The sequence below is a fragment of the Stegostoma tigrinum genome, chromosome 15, assembly GCF_030684315.1.
Source record: "Stegostoma tigrinum isolate sSteTig4 chromosome 15, sSteTig4.hap1, whole genome shotgun sequence".
Taxonomy (NCBI): Eukaryota; Metazoa; Chordata; class Chondrichthyes; order Orectolobiformes; family Stegostomatidae; genus Stegostoma; species Stegostoma tigrinum.
The window spans coordinates 22,552,946-22,574,216 of NC_081368.1; the positions used below are offsets into that span (position 1 = coordinate 22,552,946).

A 21,271-nucleotide genomic window follows, 5' to 3' on the forward strand; every position below is an offset into this window, starting at 1 on the left:
TCGTCGCAGCAAACAATTTTAACATGTCCTCTCTTCCTGCAGGAACTGGACTGCAGTTTCAGTGGGACAGGTTTGGTGCTGAAACTGCCTTTTCCCAGCATAATAAGAACATTGGGCATTGGCATCACCGTACTTGTTCGTGGCTACCTGGCCTCTGAGCAAGTACAGTTCCACTTCGGCGCCCCATAAACTGCACTGCCTTAGCATTTTACTCCAGTAATTTTACCTGTAGATCTTGAATAAAAACTTAGTTTTGTTTTCTCATCTCTGCTTGTCCATAAGACTATAACCATGGGAGCAAAGACAGGCTATCTGTCTGTGCTCACATTCACTGATATGTTAGCAGATCTGATAATCTTCAAACTCCACTTTCCTGCCTTTTCTCCATAACCTTTGATTCATTTACTGATTAAAGGTCTGCCTATCTCACACTTGAATAATCTTGCAGGCTCAACAACCCTCTGGAGTAAAGAATTCAACTGACTCACTCCCCACTGAGAGAAGAAATGTCTCCTCATTTCTGCCTTACATCTGAGATTCAGCTGGTCCTAGACTCTCTCATGAGAGGGAATAACCCTTCCATGCCTACCTTGTCAAACCCCCTCAGAATCTTCCATGCTTCAATTGGGTCATCTCTCATTCTTTTAAATTCCCTCTTCCCATTAGACAATCCCTCCGTGCCTGGAATTAAAAGCTTTTGTAACATTTTCATATGTCATGGATTCTTTGTTAATGTCCTGCCTAAGACATCTGCACCATCACCAGCAGCATTCAGAAGGATACTGAACTAGATCTTGGTTAGTTTCTCTGCTGACCCTGAAAATGTTCTGCCCCTAGTAAGCCTCAGATGCCAGTTGTGCCAGTTTGTGGCTTGATTCAGAACTTCACACGTCTAAAGTGCCCAGTAAATACAAAGGGTGGAATCTTAGCTGGTGCTGAGTGATGTGGGGTTAAAGTTGTATCAGAGATAATAGGAACTGCAGATGCTGGAGAATCTGAGATGAAGGGTCGAGGCCCTAAATGTCAGCTTTCCTGTTCCTAAGATGCTGCTTGGCCTGCTGTGTTCATCCAGCTCCACACCTTGTTATCGCTGAGTGATGTGGGCTGTGTTAGGAAATGCAGTAAACTTGAGCAAGATGGTTGTCTTGACATCAAAATCATCCCACCACAACTTTTCACATTGCTCAAGTAATGTGGCAAATTCCCAATTGATGCTCTTTATTATTTGTTAACAGCTTGCTAACAATGCACATGCCGTGGAATCTTACCAAACATGCCCCACAAGCTAGCCATTTGGAAAACTTGACGTGGATACCCAAGTGAGTTCTTTGTGAGTTCAATTTGCCATTTCCTTCAACAGATCTCATGTTGGACATCAGGCACCAACATCTCAGGCATGCTTCATGGATTTCAGCCACGTGAATCTACGCCCACTGGGATCCAACATTAGCCAGCCTTAATGACCTCTCATGGACATCTCAGATCCACTTATATGATGCTCCATAACAAATGCTTCATAATCTCAAGACTCATGTTACTATTGCCCAACATGTCATTTAGCACAGGCACAAAGCCTGTAAACTTGCCAAAGTTAAAGGAAGGCCTCAGTCAAGAAAATGGGGAATGACCTTCACTCAGGACATCCCAGTATTGTAAGTCAAGTACACCCTCCAATATCTGTCCAGGCTGAGCCAAGTTTCTCCGCAGACAGTGGGTGAGGGGTGAATGTCGGGCAGTGTGCCAACTGTTTTAACTCTTTCTGCTCTATGTGGGCCGTTTCATTGCTGGAATGAGAGAGAGGCAGGTGTTACAGAAGGTGAATTTGGGTGGCTCAGCTATTACTGTAAGCCACAAGGTTTACCAAATGATGAACAGGCAGCATGGAGGACTTGTAGGCTTACTGGTGTCACAGTGAGGGGTGGGTTAAGGTGAACGGGAAGATATTTTTTGCATTTGTAATAGTGTTAGAGCACGAGTTTACGGAAAGTGGGTGAACTCGTAGCGATGGAGTAAGTATGAGGTATCACACAGAAATACACAGATTCTTAATCAGGAGTGGAAGCAAGGGTTACGGGGAAAGGGCAGGAAAGTGGACATGGAGAATGCCAGATTAGCCATGATCCTATTGAATGGTGGAACAGACTTGAGTGGCCAAATGGCCTATTTCTGATTTCTATACCTTACGTGTTATGGTCACTTACTTTGGCAGAATGCAGAAGAATGTTGAATTTCTTCTCTCAGTGCTTGGTGCTCCTCCAGATGGCTGAGACTGCTTCAACATGGGTGCAATCACAAACCAGACTGGCATGACCTGGTCTCTACTGCCGGTCCTGGGGAAAATGGAAGTCCTAACTATGCACCAACCAATCTGACAGGATTTCCAGGACCCAGCCCACAAATTGAGCAAGGACTTCCTCCTATCTGTCCAGCACAGTGCAAATCTAAGGAACTGTACAGGGCAGCTCCAGACTGACAGTGCTAGTCCATGAGCACAATGGTCGTTTAAATATGGCACCGGTCCCAGGGATGCCAGTCAATTTTGGGATCTCCAGTGAATAGCAACTGCTCTGGCAATGGCAGGTGGTAATGTGAGTGAGAATATGGTATGATCCTCAAACAGAGTAAGGCCTCAAACAGCAATTTAAACAAGGAGTTTGGTAAGATTTGGTGAGAAAACTTGTTTGGTCTCATTGCAAGAATTGCTGTACCAAATTCAATGTGATTCCACCATTTTATTTTGTATGGTTACTCTTTACACACGTCATTTTCAGCTTTGACCTTTGCTTTTTTCTTTGTCTGGATTTTCCCTACTGTCTTCTGTCTGGATATTTCCTGGTACTTTTTCCACGGTCTCTACCAGTGCCGGGTTGGTTACTTGCTGCCAACATCCATTATCATTGTAGTAGATCCTAGGGGAGGTTGCTTGGTCAGTTCAGTAGAGACTACTACAAGGTCGGCTGTTAGTAACTTTCACTTTTATTAAACATTCTTCTAACGATTTATAGGATGATGCTTAACATAATGGATAACTCCAAAGCCTGTTGCTGTAGAGTGAGTTGACAAGCGAGCTTATACATCGATGATGATGTACACTGATTACTTACATTAATTAGCATTAATTATTCCGCATACACAACCTACAAGATAAATGTAGAGGGGGAAATGTAAGTAATTGGTTCATTGTGGCCAGTCTGTGTCATGAGGGTTTAGGAATATTTGAGTACAATTCTACTGTGTCCTGGAGAATGGTAATTTTTCAATATGCATGTACTCTGTTATATCTGACTTATTGCTTTTGACTGGTCTTGATTCAGAATCTCCATCCTCTACACCATATCTCATAGTTGTCCCATTTTGCTCTTGTTCCATCTCTGCAATGTTTCTGTTATGAACTTTATAGGATAATTCAAAATTATGGCTCCTTACATGTTCTAGGAATTAATAAAAGGACATGACAGCTTATGATAAAAAGCATCAAACAACATAATCTACAATATCATGCTGTGTTTATGTTTTGATTGGCTTTTCCTAATATGGGCATGAGCAAAGTGGCAAGCTATTGAATTATATTAGTGTTTAATGCCACCTGTTTCCTTCATGCCATAAATCTGCTCTAATTGTCTACACACTTAATCAGAGGTAAATTGAAGTTGTGAAAGGAAATTTGTCTTTGCATTTGCAACAACTTCTAAATTCCTGGATTGTCCTCTTTGAAGGGGAAAGGTTATCAAGATCAAAGAGAACAGGAAATTGTTGTTTTGTTTTGTGTTTTAATTTAAGAGATATAATATTAGATGTTCTTTGGTTGGTTTATTGGTGATTTGTTGGCATCTTATGAAAGTGATATTTAAGTTAATCACGTATCTGGCACACACTTTTAAGTTTGATAAGACCATACTTTGTCCATGAACAAATGAGTTCTGTTAAACAACATTAAATACAGTAATTGAAGATGAATTGTATCACCTTTTGGAGCAGAAAATGTTTAGTAGATCATGAAATGATGTGCATTGACATAAGAGTGTATCCTAAGCTAAGCATCTTGTTCTCATTTTGTATTAGGCAATTTAAGTAAATCAAGTGATAAAGTTAAATGATAAAACCATGGCATTGATTGCTTCCTGAATTATATTTCAACATGGGCCTAAAGGATAAGAACTTAAGCCAGAAAATGATTCAAAATGCAGGAATGATACAGTGGTTAATGCACTTGCCTAATATTTATTTGTATTTTTAACATAACTGGTTATATTAAAGAGGTTCATACATCCAAAAAATGTGGAGGGAGTGTACCGAGCAATTAGACATATAACTGACAACATAAATTTGTAGGACACTGAAGCAATGTTATCATAAATAATCAACCGATTTTCTCAAATTACCTAAGTACGTGTCAAAGGATAAAACTTGCCAATTTCAACTACTTTTTTAAAATAGCAGCATTAATGATGAATGGGAATCAAAATAATCATTATTTTGGTCAGATTTAGTCTCCCAATTATAGAATTCAAAAAAGCCAAATTAAGAATCCATCATAAAGTTTCGGTTCCTTCAGAGAAAAATTGGAATTCTTGCTAGCTTCAAATATGGTCACACAAGGTTTACACTGCTTTGGAACTGGATCAATTCAGTGTTGGATTGATATAAATGTAGACACATTTGAAAAGGCTTTTCAGCTGTCACCTTTTCTTTTTCTGGCCTTTCTGTCTATTGTTAAGGAACTTCTGCGAGCAGTTCCTAATGTACATTAGGTAGAATTGAATGCCTTTCCCAAAGATGAATTTGGAGGAGTAGCCCCTCGATGTCTGATACCCCATGCCTCATTGTGACGTCTAACATTGGGTATGCAATTGAAAGTTACACCCTCCCCCTCGTTGCCAACTCCCCTACCAAACTTGAGACTCCCCGGCGCATCTTGTTGCCTGCAAAAAATGCTCTGGTCTCTGCTTGGCTGGTATTTCAACTCCAGGATCTATTATCCTGAAGAAGGTTTGCCGCAGGCACCAGCACTTAATTTGGCATGTCTTCTCCAAAAAAGAAACAGAAGTCTCCAGTAAGAGATGAGAACTCCAAAGCCTTGATTATTATTCCCACTATGGGATTTATGACCATACTGCCTTTTGAAAACTGCTTGACTAAATTACGAAAATGTTAAAAGTTTAATATTGATAGATATAAAATCTTTTTCCGTGTTTAGGTTTATGCTGCTTTGGAATTGGATCAATCCCAGGGTATCTTACAACCAGACAAGGAGAACTTCCATCCATTGGAACTAGAGTCCTGACTAGATTCCACAACCACAAGAATATTTTTCTAAAGGGCTTGCACTTGCCTTTTCTTGGGCTACTTTTGTTTAGAACCATGTCATACATTGGCCAAATCATTAACTGACCTTCCCAACATTTGCTAAAATAGTCTTTAGGATGACTCATATATTCATACAACTGAAATTGTCACCCAGTTCTCCTGAAGGAAAATTATATTTCTTTTTGTTAAATGCTGTTAAGTACAGTGACTTCTTCTTGTGTTACTTAAACCATTGCAGGTGCTGATGTTGGCTGAAGCAGTTCTTCTGTGTATTCCAACTAACTTCAAAATTCAAAGCCTTACGGCTCCTTAATGATTGCCGAAAAGCCTTCAAGGGTTTCCTGGATTTAAATAATTGTAAATCTCAGTCAAAAATGACCAACCTTTCTCCATTTAACTGAACAAATGTTTGTCTTTGTTTGAAGCCAGCTTGGCTTTCCTCTCCAGAGTTGCTGACAACCAAATAAAACTTAAAATATGTGTGTCAAGTATAGCTGGCTGATGTATTGTGACTGGTTCTGAGATTATGTCTTGAAATCGAAACAATAAATATCTATCCCTGCAACTTCCATGCACGCTCTAATTTTCACTTCCCACAGGTGCTTCTTCATATTTTTCCAGGTGTGTATATACTTATGATAATGTGTACAATAATAGTGTCTAAACTGCACACGTCAGGTGAGCTCCACATTCATTTCAATGCCTTTGAACATTTTCCCACATTGGAAAATCAACCTTCATAATCTCAGAATGAAGGGGTAAGGGGGGAGCAATTTAAGAATGAGATGAGCAGGAATTGCACCTCTCAGAGGGTTGAGAGTCTTTGGAACCCTTTACTGCGGAGACCTGTGAGGGCAGAGTCCTTATGCTTGTTTAAGTCTGAAATAGATTGATACTTGATCAGTCGGGGGATCAAGGGTTACGGTGAAAGAGCAGGTAAGTGGATGTAAGGAAATTTGGATCAGCCATGATCCTATTGAATGGTGGAGCAAGTTTGAGGGGCCAAACAGCCGACTCCTGATCCTAATTCTTATAGTCTTATGTATCTCTGTTATGGATCCAAAATCCCTCTGCATTAATGAAAACAACTGCTCTCCTAATTGTTTTTTTTGGAGGGGGAGTTAATGTTAGTATTCTGTACTTCATTAAATTGGTTATATATCTGATTTAACTAGTTAATACAGTGAAATCATTCTCCATATAATTTTTTTGCAATGACTTCACTATGATATTTGTCAGGACCCACTGTATTTTTAGTAGAAGAAATAATAATTTCAAGGTACATATGGTGAATTTTACAGCTTTGAAGCTGAATGGGATTGGCAATGGTGCATTAACCTTTAATTGCACCCACTTGTGATCTGGCAGCTTTCAATGAGCAGTAATTTAAAGTACATTATTTTGTCTACTTTTACACTGAACATTACGTGAGGATGATGTAAAGAAAAGGGAAAGAACATTGGAAAAGTCACAAGGATTTAACTTGAACAATGACCACTGTATTGCTTATCTTTCAAACTTGAAGCAGTTCTACCATTGTGGAGCTGACCCGTGATTAGAATCTGTTAAGAATAATTGAAGTGAATAAGCAACCTTTTGTTGCAGAATTTCAAAGCCAAACAGTTGGCAGTTCTGCAGATGATGTCATGTGGCAAATTGTGCTGAAGTTTGTTATTTTACAGAAAGACCCCCCCACCCCCACCCCCACCATGCTTCACAACCCTTTCCTTTTATTCACAGCAATGATATTCATAGGGCACTTAATATCCATCCAAACATTATTCCAACAAGTGGGTTTCGTACATTTTGAACTTTACAATGACTGAGGGAAAAGTCAGGAGAAGATAACGAAAAGTAATGATTAAAAAAGTGATAGGATAGAGCACAAAGCAGATTTTGCATTTGTCTGTCATGCACCCACCTACTACCACCAACCTCACCAAAATAGTCAGTAGGCCAACATTTACAGTGGTGGGCGTTAGTGTCCCGTGGCTGGCCTGACCCCAAATCCTGCTGGCTCCCCAAAGGAAAATCGATGGAAAGCTGACTTGGCTTAAAACAAGCTGTCCTCCCATCATGATGCACTGTGGGTGGGGTCAGTTCATGCTGAATGGGACTTCTATCCCTCAGTTGGAGAAATTCTGACTGTCTGGAGCTTGGCCGTGGGTGCTGCCAGTACCGCAACCAGTCCCCATATAAAGGCCCCAATGGATACCAGGCCCAAGTAAGTAAGGAGCTTCAGATAGAGAGGATTCAGTGACCTTAGTGAGGGTGGAGGAAATAGAGAGAGTGGGTTTTAAAGACCATGCCTTGAAAGAGGAAGATAGGCATTATCTTCTGGAGAATTTCCCCCAATGCATAAAGGGCTTCAATGTTAATAACTCACATTTTATTTCCTGCGCTTTTAGAAACTTGTGAAAAAAGGGGTTGCCCATTGGCCTGCCTGCCCATGCCAACTTTTTTTAAGGTGGTCAGTTGAGACCTTTAATAACTTAATTGATACTTCATTATTTACTTACATTTGATGGAGGTCTGCCAATCATTTCTGGATTATCAGGATGAGTTCGGGGTTGGCAGGAAGGTAACTGAATGTGCACCACCTACTGTGTCCACCCCAATAAAAACATACTGGGCATGTAATATCCAACCCAATGTTGGAGCAGTCGGTCAGTTTAGAAAGGCAATTATATACAACTTAATTCAAAACATTATGCTCACATGATTATAATTATTTTGGAATAACAGGCCAAGAACACCACAGCAAACTGGGATCTATTTTGGTTGGGAGCTTAGCAACTTCAACAAACCTTTCCAGCATGAACTGAAATTGACACAACACCGTTCCCTTTGAAATAAGGAATCTTTAAAGCCTCTGCACAATACTCAGCGCAATTTTCCCTTCTCTGGAGGGAAAATCTCAGTCTCTTCTCACTGCCTCAAACAGTTAAGAACCACTGTGCTTATTTCCACTTATTTCCAACTTTTGCCCCCCACTAATTAGTTCTGGGTGAGCATTTCCCTGGTGATTTGCTCAATTCTCAATCAATTTAAACTCCTTAAGTAGTCAATTAGTGGCCACTTAAGAACCTCAACTCAAGGGCCCTCTTGTGGTGCAGTGGTAGCGTTCCTACCCCTGAACAGAAGGGACTGGGTTCAATTCCCACCTTATCCAGAGGTGAGCAATAACATCATCTGAACAGGCTGATTCAAAATATGGGTCAATCAAAAAAAAACCCGCAACTCAGCATTTTCTCACCTTTCTAGTCGATGAGAAAGGTCACTAGGCTCCTGACTGGCAAACCAGAGTGGCCTGACAGCTAGACTGGAGGGGGGAATTTTCAATTGCCCCACCTGGCGGTTAATCAAAAACATACAAAAGGGGCATAAGACAGACTTCTGAAAGCCATCCCACTGCCTTTGCCTATTTGACCATCCCCTGAGAGAAGAGTATAACAGTGACTGATGTTCTCTCCACTGATTCCCCAAGGAATTAGGCCTGGACCTACGACTGGCCAACAGCTTCTAGCACATGGGACACCAATGTCATGTTCTGTGATTCACAGAGAAACTTGACTTCACTCGGTGGGCTTTAAATGAACAGGTGATTGGATGAGAAAATAAATATTAAAGCAAGCTAACACGTGAGTCAGACCAGGTAAGAATGGCAGTTTCCTTCCTTAAAGGACGTTAGTTATCCAAATGGCTTTCCCTTGACAATCAATAATGGTTTTGTAGTCTTTAGATTCTTATTTCTAGATTTCTATTGAATTCAACTGTCATCTTCTATCTTGGCAGAGTTTGAACCTAAGCCCCGAGAACATTACCTACATCTGGAAATATTGATTAGCCCCATCAACAGCAAGGTTTGTTTTCATGGACTTCAGTTGCTATTCCAGAATTTTCTTATTTTGATGCACTCCAGCTCAATTTCTTCTCCAAATTGGTGACTGATTGGCTTCCTTCCTCTGGTTGTTTCAAGAGCTTCAAATCTTCTTTGCATTTCTTAGAATTTTCAGCTCATTTTGAAGCTTTTGGTTTTACACCATGGATTCAAAATTTTAGCCTTTTCTTGGTCCCGTGTATCTTTTTTACTTCATACATTGCTCTAATAACAATATAGCCTCTTCAATGTTGTTTTTATTTGTACTTTTTGAAGTCTGGACCTCTTCTACATCTTGTCCAATTGATTTAGTTTTCTCCATGTTCAGCTTGAGTTCTAACCATTTAATTTTGAGAGCATTATATACTCAATTACTAAATGATTCTTTATTTTTCTCATGCTGTTTTTGCATGTCTGTTATTTTTTCTAGGATTGCTGTGAACTCAAGCCAATGTTTCTGTAGCTGTTCCTGCTAAGCCTTATCCATTTTATGTGTCAGTTGCCTCAGATCTCCCAGTAAACTGGCAATCTTTTCATTGGATTAATGATACAGAACCTGTGGTTCATTCTGCTTCTATGTTTTTCTCTTTCAGATTTACATTTACCACTGTAAGCTAGTCAGAGGTACCCCAAACACTTTAACCATCTCAAAGGGTATGTTCAATTTTGGATTTAACCCGAGTTAGTTGCTCAGCCTTTTCCTTTAGAAACTCCATTTTTATCTTCACAGTACAGATCTGTGGCTTTAGATCTATTCATTCAGAAGAAAGGGAAGTTTTCTTGTCTCTCATATGCAGTTCTTCAAATATTTCTTGATTAGTCTGCCGCAACTTTAGATGGGTCTCTGAGGTTTGACTGATTCAATTGATTGTGACTAGTGTGAAGTTACAACATACTGGTTTATATGTAACTGCTAATCTGGCAGCATTGACAATGTAGAATATGTTTGACATTCAGGTAAATTGAATGGATTTGCAATTGTTGTAGCTTCCCATGTCGGTTGGTACATTTTTTTTTAGAATTCGCATGAATAACATATTGAATGCTTGGTCCTGCATTAACCTTAGCCAATAACAATTTTTTTTGTTTTTCAAAGGCAGATAATATGAATTATTCCAAATATGTTGGATGTTTGCAGTGACACTGAAATTTTCCATGAGACTGACTGTGTGATACATGCTCCCAGTACTCTTTGTTTCACTGTTTATATTGTCAGAGTGGTTAGTCAATCACATCGTACATATGCCTCTAAGGGGATACTAGATAATCTTTATTGTAACTTGAAGTTACTCCTTGTGTGCAGTTTGTTTGGGCCAGTGTACAGCTCTTGGTCACTGCATCACCATTGGCTACAGTGCAGTATCTAAGCCAATGGCCTTTTCTGGTACACCTTGCAAAATTGATTGAACGTTGGGCATTTCCGAGATACATGAAGATGGCCATAAGTTCTACATATCTTGCTCTGAATGATTAATCTAATGATTGAAAGGATCTGCAAGCTTTGTTGACTTCTAAGATTGCTTTGTACTTGTGTTCATTCATCATTAGCTCTTCAACATTATAAGTCTTCAGTTTGTCTAACAAATCTTTCTGAAAAACTTCCATGGGACCAACTTAACAATTCCATGTGCTAGCCCCCAATCTGAAACATCACAGAATGAATTTTTTTTGTGTGTCTGTTTTTTCCAAGTAGTCTATTGATTCTGTAGGCTTCTCTCTAAAGGATATGAATCTTAGTCAATAAAGAAAAGAGATTGATCTGACTCTGAAACGATACTCCACTGCATCTCATTTCATTTGGGGATCTTTTAATTCTTTGGCTGTTAATCCTGACATGTTAAGTCTGTGTTGATCTTCATTCCCAATAGCTAAATAAATCTCATCAGCTTGCTTTTTGCTTTGGACTCCCTAAACCTAGTCGTAACTCTGAGCACTGTCTAAATATTTTAAATTCTGTTGGGAAATCTGCTAAGCCCCAATTTGTACTAGGAAATTTTGTGGACATTTGATGGCCTTTGATCTTGCTTGTATCAATCTGACACAAATACTATTCATTTACCTTTCCCAAGTGAACTGGCCTCTTGATAGGGATTTGTTGGCATACCAGGAAGCTGCACTTCACCAGTACAGCAACTTGCTTGATGACTATTTAAGCACTGTAGACCTCATCATTTCAATGCTTCCCGATGCTGTTCACCACGTCAGATCAATGATAATGGTCTCATAATCAATCCCATGTCAAGGATTGATTAATACCAGTTTAATATTGCTAAGGCCCAAATGTCTACTCTGCTTCTGCCACTATCTCTTTTGTCTTGCCATCAATTCCATCTCATTCCTTTTCACTGTCTCAAACCGCAGTATTCTCTGACCCAGAGCTGAGCTTCCAATCCCACCTAAAACCCTTCCATCCACAAGATAACCTACTTCTGCCTTACTATATTGTCCACCTTCAGTCCTGCCTCACCTTATCTACTGCTGAAATCCTTATCTGTATCGTTGGCTTCAGTCTCAATAATTCAAAATCTCTCATATCTTTGTTCCTGGTTCAGAAATCCCGTAATTATTAAACAGTTCATTAAAAAGCAATGACATTTTTTCAAAAATAAATCTAAAAAGTACAGACCTCTTTGTAATATGGGAATACCAACTCATTACACTGTATGAGCTGTTCCTCATTACGAAGGTTGCCTTTTCAAGTATGGGAAATAACAGGCCAGCTTAGTGTCAGAGAGGCAAACCATTTCCCGATCTAACTACAGCCCTATAATCAACAAGAAATAATTTATCTCATGTTAGCAATGAGTTATCAGTTCTATTGATATGACAGACACTGACACAGAGACTTTGAAGAGGACCAGACATTCGGTCTCGCTCCTTTGCTATCCAATGCTTTTTACACTCCATATCATGCCATCAAAATTAGTTCTTGGTTAAAGCATCCCTCAGTATTAAGCCCTTTCAGACACATTTACAACACATTTTTTCTTTGCCTGGCCTGACCTCCATTTTAGCAAAAAAAAATTTTCTAAAAGAATCCATTTTATTTTCATCTGAAATCAAATATCTCTGAAGATGCTTGCTAATACGCAAATAAACACAATATTTCCTCACCCAAATGACTTTCTTAGTGCTTCTCTGAAAGGGTATTTTTCCAAATCAACCTGTTCAGAGATGTTATGGCACACCACTGCAGCGGGTAGGGCTTGAACATAGGCTTCCTGGCTCAGGCATAGGGACATTACCACTCTACACCAGTCTCTGCTGAATGTAATTCTGTAATCACATGATGTTTGTGTTTGTGAACAAACTTAACAGTGTCGAGTCCTGCACAATGATGAAACCTGTCTAACTTTTCCATTTGTTCACCTAATTCTAACGCAATCAGTAAACACCAAATAACCCCAAACTAGAGGGTGAATCAGAATCCTCATTGGGCTGTATAGATCAGCCATGACTTGGCTAAATTTGGTGAGCCCCTCCAACTATAACCATTGGAATTACTAGTGTAGAAGCCAAGATACTCACTTTTCTTATCTCCTAAGTAACCTGTTATGGGAAGTTATTGTATACCTCTGGAGCAGGTGGATATCTGTCTCTTGGAAATTCAACCTGGGCCTCTTAGCCCAGAAGTAGGGACATTACCACTGCACCGCTAGAGCCCTCATTAACAGTTTTACTCTGTGACCCGGTGACAAATGAAGTTTAGGAAAGCAATCTTGGTTTAGACTTGATAATCGCTGTTGTGGCAATTTGGAAGTGTTTTCCTAATGCTACTTAACTTCAAAAGCAAAAACAGAAACTGTTGGAGAAGCTCAGCGGGCCTGGCAGCATCCGTGGAGAGAGGTCAGCGTTAACATTTCAGGTCCAGCCGTGCTACCATCAGATGTGAGGAAGGGTCACCTCACCCGAAATGTTAACTATGATTTCTCTCCATAGATGCTGCCAGACCTGCTGAGCTTCTCCTGCAATTTCTGTTTGTCTTTCTGATTTCCAGCATCTGCCGTTCTTTTAGTTGCTACTTAACTTCACTTATTTTAGAAACATTTGCAGCATTAACAGCCTCAAGTCGTTGGAGTGGCAGCATCTTGTCACGCTTATCTAAATGACCAGGCTGATATAAAAAGAAGCAGTGGAGTCTGAATTAAGAATAATGTAGGGGAGTCAAGAAGAGTCCTGACTATCATCCATTTTCTTTGCTGGCTGACGTGTTCATTTCCAATGTCAGAGTGGAAAGGGAAAAGGTCAGGATTTAAAATGAATGTTGAATAATACAGAAAGTGGGCATGTCTATAAAACCTGAGCCTGTAGTCTTGGTAATATACCCAGCCAGACAAGTAGATCCAGGACTGTTGGGCCAGCCACCTGATTATCTGCTCAATCTGCTGCACTCTACATTTGTAAATGCTTGCTCACCTGCCTCTGTTTTTTTTCAAGCGGTTGAACATCCAGTGAAGAAACCTCAGTGAATACATGCTGTGGCCCTGATAAGCCTTGTCAAGAACTCACAACAGCTGCAATCTTTGTGTTCGTAGGTGCCTGAATGTGAGAGGGATCGTTTTCACAATTTCAAACGGTCTCTTATTTCATAAGTTGGCCTCCATCCCCCTTTAAATGTTGGCAGTATTATGACAAAATATTTTCCTCTGTTGCTTATTTTGGGGATTCTGACACAAGGGAGAGTAGAAGTGGACTGATCTGCAGGTCCCAGGGACTGACTGAGATTGTTACAGTGTAGACCCAGAGCAGGCTCAAAAGGGATCCGTTTCAAAGATTAAGAATGCAATCCTCACAAGGAATTAACAAAACAACTGGTCCCACAGATTTCCTTACAAATTTACATTCCAGCTAAAAATTGGGAAAAGATACCATTAACATCGAAAAGCAAGGAACAAAAAATAATCTCCTTCAGAGCCATGAGGTCGGTGAATAGGCGTCAGCTGCAGACACTAAAGGTGGCACATGGGAGTCTTGATAGAATGAGGAGAGCCTGACGAAAATTGAGCTTCAGCCTCTGCACACCATGGGTGAGTAAGTTTGGATTCTAACACGGCAAATAATTGTATAGGTGCATGCAACAAGTATGCTTTTAAAACAACGGCAGGCCAAAGACACAGACCTTAGCAAAACACATTTCATTTCAGTTTCATTAAAGACCCAATGTGACTCCAGTCTTATTTAAAGAGTTCCCAGCTTATAACATACACACACAAAAAAAAAACCTACCTTAGCCTGTGGTGATTTGATACAAACCGTACCCATTAGGTAGATTCTCCCATCCTTCTTCGTGCTGTAAAATGATTCAGAGGCTGTGTGGCCAAAGAACTAAAATTATGCCACAAATCAAAAAAGAGAGAAATTCAAAGCCTTGAAAATGTAAAGATTGGAAACAAGACAGACATCTCCGGACTACTGTCCTGAAAAAGCTTTGCAAACAGTCCTTTTTTTAATAAAAAAATCCCCCTCCCCATTAACCAAATCAACAACAGCTGTCAGCACTAATTTTATATTGTAAGGGAGTTCAGTAACAATACATGATTATCTATTTAAACATACAAGCACACTAACAAAGACACAATAATTGTGTCACGGAACATTTAACTCATGATTAAACCTCTCCCTGTGTATTCTTGTCAAACACTTACTTCACCCCTCACTTTCTTTATTACTCAGGAACATCTGGCAGCCAGCTTTTATATGTTGCCTAATTTTTCTTCTAAACAAAAAAAAAATTGATAGTATGAACTTGCCAGCTGGTTGACATTACATCACACCTGAAGTAATTGGATCACGATGGTTTAAGTGCTGGTTCACTTAATTTTTTTTTGACCAGTGCAAGCCACTCTAGACTTGACTTTTACTAACCCAGCTTTCAAAAGTCAAAGTTCTGCAAAGTAAGACAACTCAAGACACAGTGCTTCAGCCAGACAAATGGTCCGGTGGACTTTGCAGAATTCCGCTTGTAATTGAATAGGCAAGTGTGAATAAAGGCAGGGCAGAATCAGGAAACACATCCAAGTGTCATATGATGTCAAGACCATCCATTAGAATAAATCCTGCCCTATAACTTTTACTACAACAAGGTTATAGGCATTTCCCATAACTCCTCTCCACGCTGCAAATTGGAGGAAATAATTTAATGAGCTACGTGCCAGTTTTATATTGTTGAAATTTCTCAATGTGCTTTGCACAAGTAATTACATTGGAAAGTCAGCAACTGTTGTCATTTGGCGAAAAACAGCAGAATAGTTCTGAAGAAGAGTTACTGGACTTGAAACATTAACGCTGCTTATTCACCACAGATGCTGCCAGGCCTGCTGAGTTTCTCCAGCAATTTCTATTTTTCCTTCCACCATTTGTGTTCAATTCCCCTTGCGATAAATGGTAATATTCTACTAGCTTTCCTCATTTATTTCCTGTACTCTCATACGCATATTTGCAATTCCTGGATGAGAGCTCCCAGATCCCTCTGCATCTCAGAGTTCCACAATCTCTCACTATTTAGATAATACAATTCATTTTCAAGACTCCTGTCAAAATGAACAATTTTACATTTTCCCATATTATACTATATTTGCTACATCTTTGCTCACTTAAGCTATCTGTATCATTTTGTAGCTTCCTTATGACTTTGTCACAACTTACCTTCCGACCTATCTTTGTGTTGTCAGCAAATTTGGCAACTGTTCCTTCTGTCCCTTCATCCATGTCATTTATATAAATTTTGAACAGATGACTACCCATATGAGTGTCTGCTTCCTACGGCAAACCACATCTTACCCACCTGAAAAGATCTATCGATGCCAACTCGGTTTCCTGTTAACTAGCCAATCTTTTGTTGATGCAATATGCTACCCACAACACTATAAGCTTTTACTTTCCACAATATCCTTTCATGTGTTAAGTAATCACATGCCTTCTAGAAATCTAAGGACCGTATGTCCGCCAGTTCCCCTTTATCTGCAGCGCGTTACCTCCTTAAGAACTCCAAAAGATTGGTCAAACATGATTTCTCTTTACACAAAACCTAACTACTCTGTCTGATTACCTCAAACGTTTGGGAGCAGCACGGTGGCTCTTTAGTTAGCGCTGCTGCCTTAGAGTGCCAGAGACCCGGGTTTGATTCCACCATCAGGCGACTGTCTGCGTGAAGTTTGCACATTCTCCGTGTCTGCATGGGTTTTCTCCGGGTGCTTCAGTTTCCTCCCATAGTCCAAAGCTGTGCAGGCTAACAGGATTGGCCGTGCTTAAATTGCCCCTAGTGTTCCAGGATGTAGATTAGGTTGGTTACAGGGGGATGGGCCTGGGCGGGATCTGGCTCTGACAGTCGGTGTGGATTTCTTGGGCCAAAGGGCCGTGTTCCACACTGTAGGGATTCTATCATCTCTGTATCCAAGAGTTCTTCAATATCATCTTTAATTATTTCTAATATATCTCTTGTGACAGATGTCAAACCAATTGGCCTAGCTTCCTGCTTTCTGTCTCTCTCCCTTTTAACTAAAGGAGTTAAATTTGCCACCATCCTAATGTAACCATCCCCAAATTAAGGAAGTTTGGAAAAGTTAAAATGAATGCTTCTACTCTCTCACTGACGTTCTCAATTATTTAAGGCCCAAGATGAAGTCGACGAGGACATGGCCACTTATCGACTGCTGCTCCGACAATTTTTGTGTACCATATCTCTGGTGATTATGATTTTCCTGTGTTTCTGCTTTCCATTCATTTCCCGATTTCTCACTGCTTCTGGCATGTTACTGATATCCTCAATGGTGAAGACTGGCACAAATTCAATTCATCTGGCATTTCTTAATTTTCCATTATTGATTCTCTAGTCTCGCTATAGGACCGACTTTTACTTCATTAATTCTTTTCTTCTGTAAATATTTGTCGGAATGCTTAGTATCTATGTTTTTATGAGCTGAATTTTACCAAAAATCAGCTGTGTCAACTTTGGCATTGTGCATGGATGATTTCTCTCTGAAAACCTAGCGGGCTTCCCCAGGCTATCTTCCCAAATTTACCATGTTGCCTTTACAATGCAGCCACATGGTACCCTGCTCAGACATATTCTCCTATTCACTGCAGGCAGATATGCTCACCATTGCCGTGACCTCACAGGATTTTTTGCCACTAGCAACATCTTAAAACACCAGCCAAGCACCCAGTCAGGCAATGACAGGTACACTGCACAGTTGGCACCCCACTCTGCTGGTGTGCTCCTGGATGGGAGGGTGTAAATGATCACTGCCCATGGAGCAGGTACTGGGATGTTGCAGACTGATGGAGGTCTACAGGAGCAAGCCCAAAGCCACCTGGTTCATTCTTTGGACCCTCCTATCGGGAATGATCTGGTTTCTCTGAAGCAGCTGGGAAAAAAATGGGAAACTGGATATCAATGAGGTGAGATGATATGATAATAAGAGTTATTACATGCAAATGAGCATTTGCCACCAGCTTCACAGAGTCCCAGCTCACTGTTCAACACTGAGTTGAGACTTTTTGCTCTTTGCTGGCCTTCTCATGTGATTTTCTCAGATTTCTCACCAGTGCCCACATTGTGGAGTGGGTGGAAAGATTCTGCTTTGTATTTCTGGCTAGCTTGCTCTAGTACTGGAACCTTTCTGTTTTTATTCACTTTTGGTCATTCCTTTTATTTCTTTTTTGTCCAATCTTCAAGCCAGCCACGGATCTTGGTACAATTAGATGATTTTTTTTCTTCAATTTTCAGACTATCTTTATCATTTCTAGTTAAACATGATGGTGGACCAGTGCTTTGGAATTTTACGCATTGCAATATGGCTATTATGAGTATTCCGGGAAAGAAAATGTCTGCCACTACATCTGTATTGCTCTATCCTTTCACCTAAGTGCCAGTTTGCTTAAATTTTTACCTAACTCCTCATACTGACTATGCTGAAACTCTTTCTTTGTCCTGCATGCGCTGTTTGCATATACATGGATAATGACGACTGGATCCTCACATTCCCACAGCAAATTCTTTTCTAGCCCTGAGCAGGTGTCCCCAGCCCTAGCTCTGAGCAGGCAATGCAGCCATCTGGACTCATGTTGTTTGTTGCAGAGCACAGTGCCAAACCCCCTCAGTATACTGCCCCATACAACAATTATATTCCTTCTTTAGCCATTTCTTTTGAATGGCTTCCTGTACCTTGTTGCCACGGTCAATTAGCTCACCACCCTGCTGCAGCCCTCATTCACACCCAGAAAAGCCAAAAGAGCCTCAACCTCATTTTGACAATTGCAAAGGCCGAGGTTCTTAACCTGCTGCTCTCTAAATCCCTTGACCTTCCTTGCTGTCAGTCACACTCTCTCCTGTCCCTGTGCACTAACTAATCCAGATAAACTAACCTTAACAATCATGCACCTTACTCCGCTGTAAGTTTAGAAGAGATTGCATGCCGGAATAACGTCCTTGAACCACACCAGGCAATGCTTAGGACAGAGTTGATCATGACATCATCTTACAAGATGGAAGGCTGCCATCACATTTGTTATTTAACAGAACTGGAGGTATTCTCAAAACAACCCCCTTACCCGCACCCCTTCTTTCCAAGCTGGTGGGTCTGATCATGCAACAGCAAACACGTGCCAGCATCTTCTCTTATATCACTTTGTAATTGTTTGTTGGAATATGTCCCTCCAAAATGTGTGTCAGTGTCTCAAATATGTACCTCAATGTTTCAAAATCAAATGCCTCTCATTACTATGACTGCAATTTCCTCGTTTATTCAGAAATAACACACTCAAGGACTTTGGAAAGTGCAAATGTGGTAAGGTTTTGGTGTCTGAATTTCTAGTTATTAGTTTGAGGCACAGTCGTGTGTGCAAGTGGTGCATTGATTCCTTCCTGTCTTGAAAATAATGAGAACTTTGAGTTTCCTTCCCTGAAAATTTTACACGAATCAAAGTTTCACCACTTGCTTCATACACATAATCCAGGGAAAGAATTTTGTGAAGTCGGATGAAACATTAAATTAAGCTACATTCTGCTTAAAGTCATAAATCTGTCTAATATTAGTGTTGTAACGTGCAAGAGCTCTGGTCCACTGATATAACAGTGAGACACAAGAAAGAGAGGAGTAGCAGACATGATCACCTCTACACAAACACTAAATGCACATCAAATTATAAGGAGCACTGGAAATGCTAGAAAGATGGAATTAAAGTTGCTATAGGTTTCAAACTCAAGTCAACCTTCCACAATGGGGAAGGTGATGGCCTAGTGGTACTATTGCTAAACTATTAATCCAGACAACAAGGTAATTTTCTGGGGATCGGAGTTCAAATCCCACCATTGCAAATGGAGAAATTTGAATTCAACAAAAATCTGAAATTAAGAGTCTAATGATGACCATGAAACAATTGTTGGAAAAGCCCACTTGGTTCACTGATGTTCTTTAGGGAAGGAAGCTTGCCATACTTACCTGGTCTACATGTGACTGTAGACTCACAGCAATGTGATTGACTCTCAACTGCCCCCTGGATAGTTAGAGCTGGGTAATAAATGCTGTCTAGCCAGTGACGCCCTCATCCAAAGAATAAAGTGACTGTTGATGCTCTATTCAACTGCTTTTCCAATATTAAATTACAATTCAATGAAGCTTCCTTCAACTCAATAAAATTGATGACATAATTTTCTAGTTCTTAACACCACCCAAACACTTGGCTTCAGCAATGTTCAGTCCCTAGCTGCGAACTCAACTGAACCCAGGTAATGCTCAAGCTCAGTACTTTGTCTAATCCAGTGGTGGCCTTTTTACTCACTCATCTAGCCAGCTACCATTGTGTACTCTCCAACCCATAACATTGTACAGTTGCACCCTATTACTCTACCAAATACACATCCTCATTATCTCAAATAATGATTTCTTGAGCAATTTCAATCTTAACCTCCATTCTTCAGGAACTTCAGTTAGATTAGATTCTGCAACCCAAATTTACTCATCCATAAAGTTTTGTCAAATCGATTCATACCTCCATTGACTCCCTATGTCTTGTGCATTGACTGCAAAGATCTTCATCCTCCTTTTAAGTCATTGCACAGTCTCATTTAACAATATTTCAAATATCTCATACGAGAACAGAAATTGCTGGAAAGCCCCAGCAGGCCCAGCAGCATCCATGGAGGGAAAGCACAGTTAATGTTTCGGGTCCGGTGAGCCTCCTTCAGAAAGTATCTCAGTCCATATCCTCCATCTTTTTGCTGTACACTCATGATTTCAATTCCACAACTGGAAGCTTGTCCTTCATCTATTCTATAATGTTCTAAAAACTTCACAGCCCCTTCCCCAGAGGCCATTTTGTCACCAGGCTTTCCAGAATTAGGGAAGCCCATACCCTTCAGAACGTAAATCAAAAAACAATTGCAAACTAACAGAAGAAAGTCAATGCTTGGAAAAAGAATTGTATGAGAGAATCAAACTTTGTCCAAATTGAACAAAAAGCAATGCATGATTAATCCCTGCAAATCTTCTCCCTTATTTCTTGCAGGTTCTGCCTGCTTGTGGTAATTTGCCTAAATATTTGAGCTGAGTAGTCCATTTCAGTAGCTGCAGTCTCGATTGGCCATATTTCGCAATACTTTTCTGATAGTTCCACAACACTGCATTGCCAACAATCCGTCTTTTCTAAGAATCTCACACACTTTCGAAAAATTTTGGTCCCTGACTGATCATCAGGAAGTTAGTTGACCAAGAAGGGAAGCACATTCATTGTGGCCTTTGGCTTTCAAAGCTAACCAAATCACTGAAAAGATGGGTTAGGATTTCTTGAGTTTGAGCTCCTTATTGGTCTTCCTATGTAGTTTTGCAAATTCATTCATGGATTATGCGCATCGTTTGCTGGGCCAATTTGTATTTTGTATATAAATTTGACTGTCAAAATATAAAATGTCCCATGATGGGAGAATGTATAATTTACAACTGGAAATCAGGAGAAGCAGAGGAGCAACATAGGATCTCAGTTCAAATTTGGTACTAATTAGATTTTCTAGTTGTTCCTACCCCAAATCAATTCAAATGAAATCAATATCAAGTTTAATATCGATCTGGTCTGCTAATGTCAGAA

General features: G+C 40.1%; 1 long non-coding RNA gene across 1 annotated transcript in view; it reads right to left on the minus strand.

Annotated features, from left to right (window-relative positions):
• LOC125459046 (uncharacterized) overlaps window positions 1–14,527 on the minus strand; it is a 71,263-nt gene extending 56,736 nt beyond the window's left edge. The window contains exon 1 of the long non-coding RNA XR_009446691.1: window positions 14,414–14,527. This is a non-coding gene — a long non-coding RNA (uncharacterized LOC125459046). The remainder of the gene's footprint in view (window positions 1–14,413) is intronic.
• Between the last annotated feature and the right edge of the window lie 6,744 nt (window positions 14,528–21,271).